The sequence below is a fragment of the Balaenoptera physalus genome (genome assembly GCF_965194825.1).
Source record: "Balaenoptera physalus genome assembly, chromosome: 11".
Taxonomy (NCBI): domain Eukaryota; kingdom Metazoa; phylum Chordata; class Mammalia; order Artiodactyla; family Balaenopteridae; genus Balaenoptera; species Balaenoptera physalus.
Genome location: NC_138896.1, coordinates 3,949,331 through 3,968,246, shown reverse-complemented (window position 1 = coordinate 3,968,246; position 18,916 = coordinate 3,949,331). Strand labels below are relative to the sequence as shown.

The 18,916-nt window shown below is 42.9% G+C and overlaps 2 protein-coding genes and 1 long non-coding RNA gene across 9 annotated transcripts in view; 1 reads left to right on the top strand and 2 right to left on the bottom strand.

Moving 5' to 3' along the window:
* FARS2 (phenylalanyl-tRNA synthetase 2, mitochondrial) overlaps positions 1–18,916 on the bottom strand; it is a 391,286-nt gene that overhangs the window by 149,937 nt on the left and 222,433 nt on the right. The gene's annotated exons all lie outside the window — the stretch shown is intronic.
* The window catches only part of NRN1 (neuritin 1), a 406,802-nt gene that overhangs the window by 297,700 nt on the left and 90,186 nt on the right, over positions 1–18,916 (top strand). The window lies entirely within an intron of this gene.
* Positions 7,406–18,913, bottom strand: LOC309638009. Its single transcript, XR_014250948.1, has 2 exons — positions 17,551–18,913; positions 7,406–16,438 (listed from the first exon to the last, which is right to left on the bottom strand). It is a non-coding gene; the product is annotated as an uncharacterized lncRNA (long non-coding RNA).

The window sequence follows — 18,916 nt, the reverse complement described above, 5'->3', positions numbered from 1 at the left end:
GAAAAAGTGAACGTAATTCTATCCTTCAGAAATGATTGTGAAGAGGAAAAAAAACATGACAGAATCACATCAAGTTCAACAACAAAGTCCACCAGGCTCATCTTATATTTTTCCTGCTCTGGCGTGGGTTGATTCTTTTCTATGAGGAGCCCTGCTTCCTCCCGTGGAAAATGGTATTTAGGAACCAAGACCTGGGCACCAGGTGTGTGCTCACTGATACTGTCGTATCGTTGTTTCTAGGCGCTCAAAGCGGGCAGAGCTGAGGTGGGGGAAACACACACACTCATAAACACAAACACATTTATATTTTCTATCTAAAAAACCATGAATTTATGTCAATTCCTCTAATTCCAATCTAGCAACCAGGGTTCATTCTTGCCCCTCCTTTTCTCATATCTGTAACTTTTCTTCAACAGTGAGAAACCTCACTCCCATAATCCTCAGTATTATCTACTCTTTTGCTCAAGCTAGAATAAATTAGAAGATAGTTTCAGAATTGCTCACCTGTACCCTTGTTTAAAAAAAAAAGATCCTGGTGACTAGAGTTCAATATTTTTTAGTCTTTTTTGTGTAAAATTTACACACGTGAAAAGCACAAATCATAACTGTGCATTTCCATGGGCTTTGATACATGTATACATGCTTGGAACCCAGCTCTCAAGATATAGAACCGTTCCAATCAGCCCAGGTAATACACAAGCCGTCTAAGAACCAGAGAGACACATCAAAAGGGCCTGGGGGGCAGCTCGCAGGGTCTCTCACTAGCCAAATCTGGGGAAACAAGAGATTCACAATGAAAAAAATGATAATAACGGAATACAACTCATTGCCTAAAATAAGCCGTAAGTCCTTCTTACGTGTACAACTGAATGAACAAATATATAAATAAACAAGTGAGGGAGAAGGGAAAGCTCTTCCTGGTAGAAGAATGTCAATTCAAACACCAACTTTCACTAATGGACACTAAAAATCTGTGAGTAAAATTTTGATGAGACACAAGAGCTTCAGAGAGCCACCCTGTAAATAAATTACCTGTTATTTACAAAGGGAAAAAGTAACCTTCTGGTAGAGAAATATGGCAGGCATTACCTTAACCTAGTGATCAAACCTGTCACCACCCATACGGGCACAAACTGACATGGTCCTCCTGATACAATGCAAAACACTGGGGAGGACAAAGCATCACTTCTGTGGTCTTCCCGTGAAAAATGCACAATCTGAATCTAATCCTGAGGACACTTTGGACAGTTCAAATTGAAGCCCATTCTATGATATGACTCCCGCGTACTTTTCAAAGAACGTCAGGGTCAAGAAACACAAACAAAGGCTGAGAAATTGTTCCGGATTAAGGGAAACCAAAGAGATGAAACAACTAAACACAATATTTGAAATCATACTGGACCTTGGACCCAGAAGAAAATAGCAATACAGGAAGTTATTGGGAAGGCTGACAAAATCTGAAAATGGGCTACGGATTAGATGTTGACTCAACGTGAAATTTCCTGACATTATTAACTGTATTGTGGCTATGTAAGAAAAAGTTCTTCTTAGAAAATACCTGGTTAATGCATTTAGGAGGAAAGGGCATATGTGTGCTACTTGATCTCAAACGTTTGGAGGGGATATATATACATACACATCCATACATAAACACTATGTATGTACTCAATCCTCATTACGTATCTCATAAAAGATACAATATGTACATATTCGATCATTATTCACAGATTCCACATCTGCCAATTTGCCTACTCCCTAAAATGTATTTGTACCCCAAAATCAATACTTGGGCATTTTCTTTCTTTTTTTTTTTTTTAACATCTTTATTGGAGTATAATTGCTTTACAATGAATGGTGTGTTAGTTTCTGTTGTATAACAAACTGAATCAGCTATACGTATACATACAACCCCACATCTCCTCACGGTCATTCGCAGACATGAGCAAAGTGCAAACACACCTGAGTTGCCCGATGCTCACATTCTCAGCTGAGGCTGAACCAGGCAACCCGCTGCCTTCGTATTTCTGATCATACTGTAAACAAGTGTCCTTTTTGATGTCTATTCAGTGCCACGCTTTTCTTATTTCTGTGCTTTTTGTGGGTGGTTTTGCACATGCACTTGGTATGTTCCCTGTTCAAATACAAATGCTGCTGTTGAAGGGTCCCTGGAGAAAGTCTGTCAGCCTTCACTCTGTAGCAGGCTGACCATTTCTCCTATTTCACCCTGATTTTAGCCAGCAAACACTTGTATAGTCACCAATGACAGACAGTACAGTTCAGCCGAAAACGTTCTGCTTCCCTTATGTCAGCCACCAGACGTCCCTGAAGGCTGCAGCGACCCCACACCGCCCAGTGTCACAGAGAGAGCCAGCCCCGGGCGGCCGAGAGCAGAGGAGGCAAAGCTGCACGGAAGGGCCTCCCAGGCCCAGAGGCAGAGAGAAAACAGGGCCCCCATGGGACAGGCTGGAAAGGGCCTTGATTCAGCCCAGTGTGGAGAAGGCACTCAAATTTTGTTCAGTGTTTGCTGAATACATGGTGTTTAGTGGAAACACTACAGTGAAGGAGGGCAGGGAGGGTGTGGGGATAGGAGGACGGGGCAGGTGTGAGGAGGAGCCGCCAGCGCGGGGAGGAGAAGCACAGGCTCCGGGCTCAGCAGGGCAGGGCTCTGAAGGCACAGCCCCCCCGGACCGGCTCCGAGACTAACCTTCCACGCCTCCACTGCAGCAGGGGCATCGGAGAACAGCACCTACGCCACAAGGCTGCGATCACGTGAAATCACACACACACGCGAGTGCACGAGAGAGGAGGGCCGGCCGAAGCACACTGTGTGGCCCCTGGTAAGAGCTCAGTTAAGTCTGGCCACTGTTTCCAGCGAGAGAAATGGGCGGCGGGGGGGACAGGGCCTTCCTAGGAGGAGCAGTGGAGCAGAGGCGTGGCTGGAACCCCAGTGAGGACGGGGACCCCATCTTGGGCACAAGCTCAATGCTGAGTGCAGAGTCTGGGTCCCAACAGACTCGACAAGGAGTGTGCAATCAATGAACCAATAAATAAGTGACTTCAGAGAACAGAAGTCCTGTGTGACTTTAAACAAGAGGGCGTGAGAGAGGCAGGGGCGGCAGACAGGACAGGAAGGGATGGTTAGTGAACAGAAAGCTGGACGTCATGCTACGGCACTCACAGTCTGTTCTGGAAGCAGCGGGGAGCTACTGGAATCATGAAAACAAGACAGTAACGTCGTGATACGGGCATGATGGCTGGAAACGGCAGAACCAGAGTTGGGGGACCACTCGGGCGGCTTTTACGACAGCGTCGGCTAGACGGTCTCAAGGGCAAGGCACGTGAGAATTACCAGGAGCACAGGAAGAAGAGATCTCTGGGTCCCATCCCCACAGGTCCCGACTGGGGAGGTCTGGGATGGATGGAGGGATGCTGAGAAGAATCAGAGGTGGGGAAGACGGCAGATGAGGGATTCGCGCTGATGGCCTTGGCTTTTCCCAGTGATAAAATGGGGTCATTTGTCAAAGGCTGGAGCGGGGCTGGCTGTGGCACAAACCCAGAATCCCGACAAGAGAGCACGCGTCTGAGGAGAGCCGCTCAGCTCAGCGCTGCTATTTGTAGGCATATTCGGGTGCGGGAGCCCGAGGGCTTGTGACTTAAAGTCACCTCCGAAAACGCCGGGCTCAGGCCATCTGACCACCGTCTCCCGGAGCCTCCCGTCCACCGTCTGCCTGGGACGGCCGTGGTTCTCCGCGTGCTTCTGCAAGACCTCCGTTTCTATCGGAGCCGGCAATCTTTTCCATTAAATTATCTGTTATTATTTAATAGCTAGGTAAGCATCTAAGTCATTTTGAAATGAAGGTATCATGCCCATATGTCACACACGAGGCACGAATTAAGTCAGGCCAAAACGAAACGGACCTATAGCTGCGGGCCCCTCACGCAGGGTCCCACCCTTTCCTACAGCCCCTCCTCTGATTACAATAAACCGATTAGTCAGTAAATCATGCTTGAGGCTCTAGCTCATTTGTTGGGTGCCCACGTTCAATTTACATACCAATGGCTGCATTATTTGCCTTTAATAGTTGTGGTTGTGTGAACCTAAGTATAATAAATGAATAACCATTGAAGTGTCAAGTTAGATCTTCATGAGAAATCTGAAAATGAAACAGCCAGTGAATCTGTTTGTTTCTTCTATAATAGGAAATAAACCTAATCATAGGATGAGAGGATAAATGCGAATTATTTCAGAGTGGCACGGTAACAGAGGTGCCTCTTTCACAAAGAAACGTGTAGAAACTGGCGTGATCTCTCGTGTGCAGCTGGAAATGCACAGCAGCAGGGCCAGTGCAGACGCTCTGCCTAATTTCAGGGGCCTGTCAATCATCTTTCTTGTTCTGGGTCTAGAATCTACTAAATAATCAGGCGGTCTCGTCGCAATCGCATTGAGGCTCCACACCCAGAGACATCGCTTTCTTTGAGGTTGAATCAACCGATTAACGAGGTGTGTTTTCCATTCTCTCTTTTTTTCTTTTAAAAGGTTAAATGGCACAGTGCAATTTTCTGTGAAGCAGGTGTGCAGCTAACAAGGTGATAATTGAGAAACTGAGTGAAAAGGAAAAACCCTATAAAACTAGAAATCTGCAGTATCTGGGAAGAGGGCAACTGAATTACCTCTAGAAGATGCAAAAGTTATGATAATACAATGCTAAAGATGCAGACTGAAGTCCATAAGAGTGAAAAAGGAGGCATTACGGTTTTTATCATTCCCCCAGGATGCAGAGGGCACACCATAATATTCAAGATTGTTGAAGCTTTAAACAAATAGTGCAAACCAACCTGCAATATCATCTTCTCTTCTCATTTCCTCACATTTTCAACAAAATAAACACTTTAGGAAGATCTTCCAAATATTCAAATATGGATAGCATTTACTAGAATATTGGATTTTAATTTTTTTTCCTTCCACTTTTCGGTCTTGGTCAAGAAAACAATATTTTCTGCTTAAGATACAGAAATGTTTGGGAAGAAGAGATCTCCAAAACCTTCCAACAACCATGATTTCCTCTCTCGCTCTCTTTTGTAGTAATGTGACGTTAGCCTTCACTGATGATCTGCATTTATATCCAAGAGCCTGAAGCATCTTCTGTGTGACATCAGCAGTGCCCCCGGCTGAGCGGACATGCAGAAGGACTGTGTATCTGGCCCTGTGGTCCCTCTTCCTTCCCCGCCCCCTCGTTAATGTGGACCTCTGGTCTGGAGGAAGCTTCATCCGGACCTGATCTGTTGGTCCTTACACGCTGTCTTCGTTCTAGCAAATCATAGGCACCAACACTGGGCTCACTCACCAGCCGACACGCCCACCCCGCCTCGCCCTGCCCTGGGCCATCCACCCCGTCAGAGCTCGGCCCTGACTCGTCCTGCCCAATAAACATCCCTGCTCCAGTTTCTCATTTCCGCATGGCCTGAGAGGCCACCTGGACCCAGCCTCGCCTGCCGCCGTACCCTCCACTGAGGCCCTAGCTGTGCCAAGTAAAGCGAACGAGACAGTGGCAAAGGCGACACTGACGAAAAGCAGAGCTGGCAAAGGCGACATCAACGGATCATGAGCTCAGATGCCTCCACCCAGGTAAATTCTCCAGATCTGTACTTTTCTCCCGTTTCCCATCCACCCAGCCCCAAAGCCAGAAACCTGGGGATCGCTCTCTTTCTCGCTTATCTTGACCTAAGGTGTGTAAACACCCAGGTGGCCCAGGTCAGCACGAGTCTGCTTGTGCAGCTGGAGCGCAGTGATGAACAGACCCCTTCAACCCTCAAAGGCAGTAGATCTCAACTTAGATGACAAACCATATGGCCACTGCACCCCTGCTCCCAGGACCCAGGGCCCTTCAGTTCCGTCTCCTAAAATGTCTCGAGCCCAAACCCGACCTTCTCGTCTCTCCACTGCCACCCTCTTCGATCTCCCATCATTTCTTTCCAGTCCTGGGCAAGGCCTGGAGTGGACTCCTGGCCTTGTGGTCCCCACCCGTCCTTCATATTTTCAGAACTGGGGTAATCTACAATGGAAACCTGATGATGATGACATTTGGTATCTTGCTAATTGCCTTTGAGAGAAAATTCAAACCCCAGCCTTCGCATCCTCAGTGCGCCCTCGCCCACAGTTCCCCTCTATCTCAGCGGAAGCACCGACGAGCTGGGTCGTGCCTCCAGGCCTCCACTCGGCCCAGGCCCACCTTCATCAGAGCCCTCCACTGTGTTCCTGCCCCTCCACCAGCACATGCGCCACCCGAGAGCGGGGAGCTGCGCTCTCTGCATCCCCAGCGTCAGGCACAGTGCCTCGTACGAGAGCAGATGCTCAAAAGGTTTTGGAATGAATAATTGATAAGGTTCTCGTGTTTGGGAAAATCCTGTCACATTTCATTCACATCAACTAGGGTCTCAATGAACAGCAGGGAAACGACTCCCTTTGTGGATTTCATGCAGCCTGGGAGGGACCATTTCCCCTCGCTATGCTGACAACCTAACTTGGATCAGAACCACATATGAAAAGAGTGACAGAGAGAGAGAAAATGTCACAAAGAAAAAGACAGCAAGAGAGACAGAGACAGAGACAGAGAGATGGAAGGATAGAGACAGACGCAAGATGGAAGCAGAGGGAAAGGCAGAGGGAAAGGCTGACATCCGCACAAACACGCATCAGCCAAGAGAGGCTCTGCAATAGCCACAGCCTTTACCGATGGCCAGCTGTGTCACCGCAGGGGTGGAAAACCACTCTCCTTCTACACCTGCAGCAAGGAGCGAGGAGGAAGGGTGGCCACAATGGGCTCCTTAATACATAAGTCATTTCCAGAGGAAATGATTTTAAAAGACAAAGATTTGGTTCTCCTTCCCTAATGCTGTACTACCATCTTCTTTTTGCTGTTCTTGATCTTAGAATCCAAATTCAGTTTTGAGGTATTTCAACCACCTGGCAGGACTTCTCTGAGGGATAAGGGCCCAGGAACAGTCATAATCTCTTCCTTGAACAAGTTTTTTTCAACTGGCAAAATTAAGTCTAAACGAATGCCGGGAGTAGCAGTGCTGCCTGAGGTGGGCAGAGGAGATAAGGAAATCCCATTCACTTTCATGCATCACGGACTGTGGACCGATCTCGAGAGTGACCGACAGGACTTATGTCACCAGTGCAGAGACTTAGTGACCTAGCGCTCAGGAGAGCGGTCCAAGGCAAAAAACGCTAGTGACTACCTGATAGGTCTAAGGCCCAAGGCTTCTGAATCCCAGATCAATTCTTTCTCAACACGCACTCAAAAATGATGCTGGGGCCTGATAAGACCAATCTGTCTAAATTATATGCATAGTTTGCAAAGGCCGCTAGAGTCAACTGCTTCTTCCGTCTACTATCTGAACCTTAGGAACCTTAACGTATAAGACCTAAAGTGATAGCACAGGCTACACTCAAAACATAAGATGTATCTAGAAAAATAACAGAGAGATAACAAAGAATGGACCAAGAAAACCATATGCAAATAAGACCAGTGACCTTGTAGCCAGTAATGGCCTCAATGTGTTATATAAAGTGTTTTCAACCACGATGCTTGACAACTGTGATCTGTAATGCCAGTAATTTGTTGCTAGCATGACAATGGCCAAATCTGCAAATGATTTACTTTTTAGAATATATAAAAACAAGAACAACAAAAACCAAACGACCTGATTAAAAAATGAGCAAAAGACTTGAATAGACATTTCTCCAAAGACGATACACAAATGGTCAATAAGCACATGAAAAAATGTTCAACATTACAAATCATTAGGGAAATGCAAATCAAAACCACAATGAGATAGATACAACTTCGCACCCACTAGGATGACTACTATATTAAAAAAGAGAGAAAATAATAACTTTTGGCAAGGATGCACAGAAATTGGAACCCTTGTGCTCTGTTTGTGGGAATATAAAAATGGTGTAGCTATGGTGGGAAACAGTATGACGGTTCATCAGAAGAGTTAAAAACAGAATTACTATATGATCCAGCAATCCCACTTCTGGGGAAAAGAATTCCCAAAAGAATCGGACGCAGGGTCTTGAAGAGATATTTTTATCCCTATGTTCACAGCAGCATTATTTCACAATAGCCAAAAGGTGGGAGCAACTCAAGTGTCCATCAACAGATGAATGGACAAACAAAATGTGTCACAAAAAGATGCAAGTAGATGAGGTCCCCACAGTGGTCAATTCAGAGAGAAAGAAAATGAAGTGGTGGGTTCCAGGGCCTGTGGGGTAGGGGGCTGGGGAGCAATTATTTAGTGGGTGCAGAGTTTCAGTCTGGGATGATGAGAAAGTTCTGGAGATGGATGGCGGTGATGGCTGCACAATGAGCAGAGTGGTCATGAGTTTTAAAAACGGGGGAAAATGAAGATGTATCGAAGATGAGCTTGTGAAGCCAGATTTTTGAAACACTGAAAGACTATAATATGCAGAAACACAACCAACTAAATCAACAATCATTATACGAACTCGCTTTAGATAAAATTAACATCATAAAATAGCTAAAGATTTTGAAATAAGCATAGTGAAGATATTCAGAAAGTTAAATGTAGTAACAACCATTTTAAAAAGCAAGGAATTAGGAAACAAAACCAGAGAGAAATGAAACAAGAAGGTGGAGAAGAAAAGGAACTAATTACAGATCTTAGAAGTGAAAAGTAATAGTTATTAAGTTCAAAAAAACTCGGAGAATATTATGGAATTGGTAGAAACTACTGTGAAATTCACCAGCACAGGAGGACAAAGAAATCAAAAATGTCCAAGAATAGTTAAGATACATGGCTGATAACTAAGAAGATTTTCAGGAGACCCAGAAAAGGGAGAGGGAGGGGATAGAGGGGAACCACTCCTCAATAACAACGCAGACTCTCCTGGGGTGGAAGGTACCTTCGGGCATCAAGGGGGATAAATAAAGATAAATCCACGCCAAGTTGCTTCCTCGTGGGACTTCCCTGGTGGTCCAGTGGTTAAGAATCCGCCTTCCAATGCAGGGGACACGGGTTCGATCCCTGGTCGGGGAACTAGATCCTATATGCCACAGGGCAACTAAGCCCACGAGCTGCAACTACTGAGCACACGGGCCACAACTAGAGAGCCCACGTGCCGCAACTACAGAGCCCACACACTCTGGAGCCCACGCACCACAACTACAGAGCCCACACGCTGCAACTACTGAGCCTGCGTGCCACAACTAGAGAGAAGCCTGCGCACTGCAATGAGGAGCCCAGACGCCACAGCGGAGGATCCTGCATGCTACAGTGAAGATCCCACGTGCCGCAACTAAGACCCAACGCAGCCAAAAATCAATCAATCAATCAATCAATATTTTTTTAAAAAAGGAAAACTTCCTATGAATGGGGGGATTATTAAAAGATGTACTTAAAAAAAAAAAAGACGCATCCTTGTAAAATGGGAGAACATCAAATGTAAAGAGAAAGCCTTAAACACTAGCCAAGAGAAAAGGCATTATTATCTACAGAGAAGTAACACTTTGGTTAACATGAGACTTCTCAAGAACAAAGGCCAGAAGGAATGTCTTCAAAGCCCTACAGGAGAATGACTGCCCTTCTGGAATTTTAGACTTCCTGACATTATCACCCAAGAATGAGGCAACGTGAAGACATTTTCACATATACAGAGACCACAAGAATTTACCACTTGTAATGGCTCACAGGAAAAATAGTCAAAGAATATATGCCATTAAAAAGAAAAATAAACTCTAAGAGGAGGCTCTGTATGGAAAAAAAAAAGGTGAACACAAAATTTGATAAAATGTTAGTAAATGTGCTCAACTATTGACTAAATTTTAAAGATTTTTTTTGAATGTCAGGATAATAAGAGAATATTACAGACCATTTTATGCCAACACATTTGAAAGTTAGATGAAATGGACAAATTCCTAGAAAAAAATACAATTTAACAAAGTGACACAAAATAAAACAATCTGAATACCCTAATAGTGACTAAGAAATTTAATCTGTAGTTTCAAATTTCCCACAAAGAAAACTCCAGGCCCAGACAACTTCACTGGTAAATATGATCAAACACTTAAGAAAGAAATAACATCAATCTTCAAAATCCAGAGAACAGAAAAATACTTCCAAATTAGTTTTATGAGGATATTACAAATCTTAACATCAAAACCTGATAAGGACATAAGAAAGAGAAAATTACAGGCCTATCTCACCCCTGAACACAGATTTTTAAATCCTAAACAAATCTTTACAAATCAAATCCAGAAATGTATAAAAAAGATAATATACCCCAACCAAGTTTTGTTTATTTCAGGAACAGATGATTGTTTTAACATCCAAAAAGCAATCACTATATGTCACTACATCAACAGAACAAAGCCACAACATCATGAGATCACCTCAAAATATATGAAAGGGTTTGATAAATTTTAAGAGTCATTTATGATAAAACTCTTAGCAAACTAGAAATAGAAGGAAACATCCCTAATTTGATAAAAGGCTTTACAAAAAACCTACAGCAACCACTTTAAATAAATACTTATTCCAAAACTCTCAAGCTCAGACATTTAATTAGGTTTAATTTTATATTACCATAGTTCATTTAGTTCAATCTCCCCAATTCAATTTACTCCAATAAGAATCAAAGGATCATTCATGGTAAGATGACTTTTTCAAAGTCAGTAGCTAATAAATTGCCTTTTCCACTTAGATCTGCAACCCCCCCCCCGGAATTCACTGTTGAATAATTAGGAGTCTGGGGTCAAGTTTCATTTTTTCCATATGGACACTCAATTATCTCTGCTTCGTCTGTACAGAAGTCTCCTCCTCCTGTCCGTTCTATAGTGCAGGCCGTGCCATGAGCCCAGAAATAATACAGAGGTGTGTTTCTGGGCTCCCGCCTTCTCCGGGCCTCTGTGTCCATCTTGCATCAGCTCCACACTCTCAAAATTACTGTAGCTTTTAAAAAAAGACTTGACATCAAAGTGAGCAAATCCTTCAACTTGGCTGTTTGGCTATTTCTGGCTCTCTGCATTTCCACATAAATTTTAGAATATGCTCATCAAATTCCTCATTAAATCTCTCCGAATTTTTTAATTAATTTATTTATTTATTTTAAATTTAATTTTTAATTTTATATTGGAGTACAGTTGATTTACAGTGTTGTGTTAGTTTCAGGTGAAATTCACAGCAAAGTGAATTTCTTTTTTTTTAGCTACTGTGGCTGTTTAATGTATTACATTTTGAAGCAATCCTACAAATTGTTTTTGGATACATGCAAATGCGGTAATAACATGAGGATGGTAAACATCAAACTGAAGGCAGTGGTCACCTCTGGGGAGGAAAGAGGAAGGGGGCGTCCATCAGGGAGGCACAGGTGTGTCAAGTGCGTTTCAAATGCTTTTCTTCTTTATAAGAATCTGTGGTAAATCCCAGCAAGTTTGCTGGGTGGAGGGTACACTGTTCTACGCTATTAGCAAATCAAATCAGGAAATGTATGTTTGTATATGTAGAAGATTTCATCATTTTAAAAATGAATAAAGATAAATATACAGTAGCTACTTGGTTCCCCACCAGCAATTAACTGGGAGTTCAAACTCTGCCGAATGGGCTTACAAGGGTCATCTATCTATACTCCACTGTCCTCGGCCGTGAATTACAGTCTACGATTGTAATTTATAAATCCCACAGGGAGGCCCTTGAGAAAATAAATTCTTCCCTCAAATGGAAAGGAAACAGTTGATTCATTACTCAGCCAAGTGACAGAATAATTAAGCTATCCACCACATAAATCACTGCCTACGTTAACCATTTTTCATTTTCAAGACCACAAGATTATGCATATGAAACGCCAACTGAAATGCAGTTTGAAAAGCTGTGTGATAACGCAATCGCAGATTCACTCTCACTTTTCTGTCTAAACACAAGCTGACTTTAAGTTTCAGGTGAACGCAAACGCTCCTCTAATCCTCTGAGTACAGGAGCAGAGCGCTCTCCTGATTGCAAGTGAAGAGTTTTGCTTTTCCTCTCGTACGGGATGAGGCAAATGAGAGCCACGGAACAACCATACTTACCTTTCTTGACTAATAACTTAGTAAGGTGAATTATTTTCATTTTATTCGGTCCCCAGAATATTAATAAAAGCCTTGAATTTTTCGCTTGAATGGGCTGTGATCAACGCCTGCTATTCCTCCTTTGATAGCTCTGAGGGTCTCATTCCCAGGCTGAGTCACCTTGAGGTTAGCCTTCCAGCCTTCTTCCCTTTGGCCAGTGTAGTTAACTCAGGTGGATGTGCCCTGGTGACCCTGATTTCTATGCTCAATTTCAAACAGAGAAAAAAACATCCCATAGCCACATTCTGGCCACACATCCCATCCAGCTGTCCTGTGAAAAGAGGCACAGCCAGGTGCATGCGAAAGGAGCGCTTTAGATTTGACTAGGGAATCAAAGCATTAAATTGAACGAAGCAACCTCTAAGGGGTGATTTCAAACAACAGGCAGCAGAGGGTAAAAATTTAAGGCTGGGAGAGCTTTTCCAGCAGCCCCATCATCGCATTTCACAGGTGACTGTCTGCTCATAACAACGGCTGCCGCAGGAAGAGATGGTGCTGCCTGTAGGGTCTGCCACACCTGGCACAGTTAAGCCTTATTCTAAGAGCTCAGGATAAGTACAGCAGGCTAAGTTCACAGACCATTCCAGCTCCCTCGAAGAGGAGATGTGACAAGAGTCTGCGGAGGACTTCTGGAAAACTTCTTCCCACTTAAAAAGGAAACAAGGGTGTTTCTTTTTCTGCCTCTGGGCCCTGCTGTCTGAGGTGACGGTTAGCTCGCCTGCCACCATCGCTCAGGACTGAGGGGAAAACACGCAAGGGTCCAGAGCATCATCCAGGGCTTCCTGCTCTCGTGCCTCTCATTTAAGCCATTTCAGTTGGGCCTTCCTTGGTTGAAGCCAAAAGCATCCCTACGGCTGTCCTGTAACTGGTACCTCCCAGTACCCACACCCGGGAAAAACCCACTGACCTACCCGCCACTGCTTGATGGACATGTTCTTTCTCCCTGTGGCAATCCCTCCCTTCATACTTGTATTTGTTTCTGGTCTCTATTCTCATGATCTCCTTTTAAAATTATGACTCCCCCCCACCCAGCTTTACGGAGGTATAACTGACAAGTCAAAACTATATATCTTAAGGTGACAGTCTGACATACATATATATACATTATGAAGTTATTACTAAGACTATAAGTTTTAACTTATGATCCATCAATTATTAGTATTTGGTTTAAATGATCCTGTACAGTATAAACTTACCCCTCTGGTTGCGGAGATAGAAAGGCCAGACTTCTTCCTAAAATATATTGCACATGATTTGTCAAATTGGATAGATAATTAGCAAGATTAAAGGTTTAATGTGTTGTCAATAAATAGGAAGTTCTTTTACATTTCCATTAGGTTAGTGGCCAAGAAGCTGTAATACGGATGTTGAGTGTGTGCACATAAAAGGTCACATAACACCACTTCCAATCTACGCTACAAGAAGATGCTGAGGCCCTCACTCTCAGCTTTCTAAAAAAGTGTATTAAACAAGAAAGAAATTCATGGTAGTGATTCTCTAAATACGTAAATGTATCACAAGACCCCCTGCTTTCACAAAAATAAAAAGCAGTCATAAATCCACAGGTCTCTGATGACAGAGGCCCCAGTACAAACACGGGGCCACATTCCATAGGACTCAATAGACTGTGGGTTGGTGAAATGTCCTCGCATCATAAGGCCGGCAAAGCAAGCTGAAGATGGAAACCGCGGGCACGAAGGACCAGGAATCATGAGGACAGTGGCCGCTGCGCTCATAGTGGCTATGGTGGTGGCGACAACAGGAATAACGGTTAACATGGATGAAATGCTCACTGGGTGACAGGGTCTGCTATGAAAGCTTTACATAAAAGCACCAGGATGGTTCCCACGGCAAACGGGTCTGTTCTCTTGCTCACTGCTTCTCTCCGCACCTGACTATCAACAACGACTACAGGGCACGTATAAAAGGTCCTACGGCTGGTCATCTTCCCTGCTTCTTCCTCTACCTCTTCCTATTACTTTCTTCTGGGATAAAGATCCTTCTTCCAGCAAAAGAAAAATGTTTATGTGCCTTTTTTTGGTGAGATGGAAAAAATGCACAGGGAAATAGTGAAAAAAATTGAGATCCATTAATTTAACTACAATACAATGAAGCTGATGGGATTCTCCCAGCTGGATTTATTTGGGAATAGAATGAGGAAACACTGCATAATCCTGCACTAAGTCTCTATCCGACAACATTTATGACAATGACAGTGAAACCAGATCTAGGAGCTATTCCAAGCCCTGGAGATTAGCAAGCAATCACAGGCTCAAGTCCTAATACAATTCTGGAGAGACATGGAAGGATTCAGAAATTAACTAGCAAAATAGGATTTAAAAAAAAAGGAAGAAAATTTTGACCTCCATGTGCACTGGTCAGTATCAGCAAAATTCTACATTCACCTACATGTAGCCCCATCATTGTACTTCATAGTATTTGATAATTATCTCTTGATAAATCTGTCTCCTCCTCTAGATTGGAAACAGACTGAAGTTAGGAACTGTCCATTTCATCTTACTGACTCCAGGACAGAGCCTGGGTTTAGGCAACAACAGTTTTTACCAGCTCAATACTAGGAGCTCCCTGGAGTCAGCTTTAGATAAAATCCTAGCTCTGTCCCTTACTAGCAGCGTTATTATGGTCGAGTTCCCTGGTGGTTCCAAGCCTCAGTTTCATCATCTGTAAAATGGGCTAATAGAACCCACCCCATTGGATTGTGAAGAATGAAAGCTATAATATAGGCAAACTAGTTCAGTGGCTTGTACGCAGCACTCAACAAACGGCAAGTATGATAAGGCACTAAACTAACGCCCAGACTACGGTACCCTGACCGTGACTGCAGGAAGTCACAAAATAAGGGAAAATGGCCAGCCGTGGCCGTAAGAAACTCCCAGCCCTCGTATAGCAGAGCACTCGCCGTTGATGCCTGGTACCCCAGGGACAGCAAGGACTAACTCTGACAGTTTCCCAGGAGTCTGTCCACGACTGACTTTGGAGCCCACGGGGCTGACTGGAGACCCTGTCACAGTCACTGCCCGGATTACATCAGCCTAACTCTTTGTGCCTTCAGTCTCAGCTGCGTCATCTTCTTATAATCATGTTAAATGTTCTTCTTAAGCCAGGCCAACAACATGAACTGACAAAAGGAGTCCCTTACTCCCCTCATATGTAGAACCACGACTACTCCACACAAATAGTTAAAAATCGCTAACGCTTTCATACTATCTGTATTACTTACATCTAACAACAAAATCTGCTCTATTCTATCTGAAGCAAGCAGTTTGCCACGATGGAAATGGAACAGATAAAGGTATATGTGATGGGCTGAATAACGACCCCCAGAGATGTCCACATCCTAATCCCTGGAACCCGTGAATATGTTGCCTTACACTCAAAAAGAACTTTACAGATGCGATTACGAAAAGATCTTGATATGTGGAGATTATCTTGTCACACAGGCCCTTGTAAGAAGAGACAAAAATTCAGAGAGAAGGCAATGTGACCACACAGGGCAGGAAAGGAAAGAACGTAAAGCGATACAGAGCCAGGAGCCGGGGAATGAGGTCGGGCCCAGAAGCTAACAAATGCAGGAGGTGGGGTCTCCCCTGGAACCTCCAGACAGAGCCAGCCCTGCTGACACCTGAGACTGAGCCCTGTCAGATCAATTTTGAATTTCTGGCCTCCAGGACTGTAAAATAATAAAGACATATTGTTTGAAGCTGCTAGGTTTGTGGTAAGTTGTTACATTAGCAGTAGGAAACTAACATAGAATATAATCAATAGATAATAATTATAAGTGAGTAATTAGGAAATAGCTCTCTGTGATCTATAATTTACAAAGCACTTTACAGACATCTACTTTTTCAGCAATCAAATCCTAACTACCCCACCAGAAGTTATTAAGTTTACTACACAAAGGTGACCGTATAAATTATATAATAGCGCAGGTAGGCACACGCCGATTTTCTACGTTGAAGGCAGGAAAGATTTTTTTAATGACATTTAATACAAGAGACCCATTGTCTACTCCTGGATCCTCTGTGTCTCCTAAGGGAAGACAGTTGTGAGCCCACTTAAAGCTTGACTTCAACCACTAGCTGTGGTCACGACCGTGCCACGCACCTGTGCTTGCCCCGCCGTGGCGCTGAGCCCGGTGCTGGCTGGCGCCCCATCAACGTCGGCCAATTTAATAAATGACTGAATAAAGGAACGAGTGAGTGAGAAAAGCTCAGAGCCTCAGCCAGGCTCTGCTTTTGATCATTCAGATGGCGTTTTCTTCCCAATTAACCAAGAAGGACCTGGTGCTAGAATAAAAAGAAGTAGCTTAGTAAAAAGCAAAAAAAAAATTAAAGTTAAAAAAAAAAGTAAAAAGTTTAAAAATAGGTTTTTTTTTTTTTTTTTAAAAAAAAGGCCAACAAAAATGAAACCAGACCATCAAATAAATGATAGAAGGTTCTACTTTTAGTTAGGCTATAAAAGTCACAAAAAACCATGGGTCCCACTGTAAGCATGAGAAAACAATAAATTTAGAAATCTTTTGTCATAAAAGATACCGAAAGAGATCTGGATGCAAGTCTGAACGAACAGAATTCCAGACAGAGACGAGCCCTAGATTCCAGAGCTTCCACCGCTGGGCACAAGTAGGCGGAAGGCAGCTGCGGTTGGTAAAGAAACTCCGCTGGAATGAGGAGGGATGAGCCCCACGTTGCCCAGCCAGGCCTGGCTCTTGGCAGATCGGAAAACGCAGAGACGGCCAGCCCTCGCTGCAGCCCAGTCTCCCTCCTGACCTTTTTGCTCAGCAAGCATCGGTGCTGGAGGAAGCTGGCAGCGGGGTGGAAAGCAGAGAGAGATCACGTAACCTCACACGCAGACCCCAAACTCTGCCACTCGGCCAGGTCTCACCACAGAGAGGAGAGGAGACATGAAATCCAGTTCGACTACTCCTTACGACAAAGGGATCCGGCTCATCACCTTCACTGCCTGACCAGGGAAAGGGTAGGGCTTCCTGAGGAAAAGCGCTGTCCACCATTTAAAAAGTAGGACGAGTGAAGAAGCAGGAAAAATGTGACCCACAGCTAAGAAGAAAGAGAAGATTAAAAGGAGAACAACAGAGAACTAAAGGGTTGGAAATAACAGACAAGGACTTAAAAATCACTACTACGAATACACTAAAGAATTTAAGGGAAAACGTACAAAATGGGTGAAAAGATGGAGAATTTCATCAGAGTCATAAAAACTCTAAAAAGGAAGCAAGTAGAAATTGTAGAACTGATGAATACAATATCTGGAATGATTAACTCATTGGAGGGGCTTAATGGCTAACTGGACACAATAGAGAAGATGCGTAAACCCAAAGCTAAGACAAGAAAAACTATCCAAAATGAAGCACAGAGTGAAAAAATAAAAAGAGTCAAACCTCGGTCATCAGAGTTCTATGGCATACATCCAAATGGCCTGATATACATGCAGTTACCGCCAGAAAAGCAAAGAAAGAAAGGAGAATTGTTGGAAGAGATACCAAATGAGAATTTTCAAAGAGGGTTGAAAATCACTAATTCAACACAGCGAAGTCCCAAGCAAGAGAACAGACAGAAAAGTCATACACAGGTCAACCTGCTAAAAACCAGAGTGAAAAGATAGAGGCAATGAAATGACATGTTTAAAGAGCTAAGAGAAAAAAAAAATACAAGCACAAACATTGGCAACCTAGACATCTATATTCATGGAAAATAGTCCTAAAAAATAAAGGTGAAACACAGGCATTTCCAAACAAAAGCTGGGAAAATTCATGCTACACTACGAGAAATGGTAAATGAAGTTCTTCAGACTTGAAGAAAATGAACACAGAGAAAAATCATGATAGGCAGAAAGCAATGGTGATCAGTGGGGCAAATATCAAGGAAAATATAAAATAATATAGTTTTCAATTTCTTTAAAGAGCAATTGGCTATTTGAAGCAAATAGAGCAACGTATTACGGGATTATAATACACAGAGAAATAAAATATGACAGTAATAATACAAAAAAAGGCAGAGTAAATAGAATTACACTATTGTAAGGTTGTTAAATGTTTCATGAAGTTGTAATAGTTACTCATGGTAAAGTGTGATGAATTAATTATACATACTGTAATCTAGAATAACCACTTAAAAATAATACAAAAAATGGTGAAACTAAACAGCAATAGGGTAATAAAATATAATACAAAAGCCATCCGAAACACACCCACAAAACCTCAATTTCCAAATAAAGAAATAAAGAACAGAAAGAGAAAATCAGTAAGAACTAAGATAATAAAATTAAACCCAAGAACATCCCATGTAATTATGTTGAGTGTAAGATATATTCAACACTCCAATTAAATACGGGTTTACAAAAAGACCCAACTGTTTACAAGAGACACATTTTTAATATAAAGACAGAAAGTGAAAATAAAATGATGAAAAAAATATACATTGCAAACACTAATCACAGGAAAGCCAATGTGTCTAGATTAGCATCAAAAAAAACTGAACTGTGAAAGTATCATCAGTGATAAAGATGGATATTTCATGATAAAATAGCCATTAATAAAGCCCAAAATTTGTTCTCTGCTTAGACTAACAGGTTTGATAAATCCTCTTTTTTCAGCATACAATTTCAGGAGGTGTATGATCTCCTGTGTGTTTATGAATCTCTATTTAAAACCTCTTTTCAAAGTCACACTATCTTTAAATACAATGATTTTATTTTCGGGCACGTGACCCCCTCAATTAGCATCTACTTGATTCTTGCATGTCAGT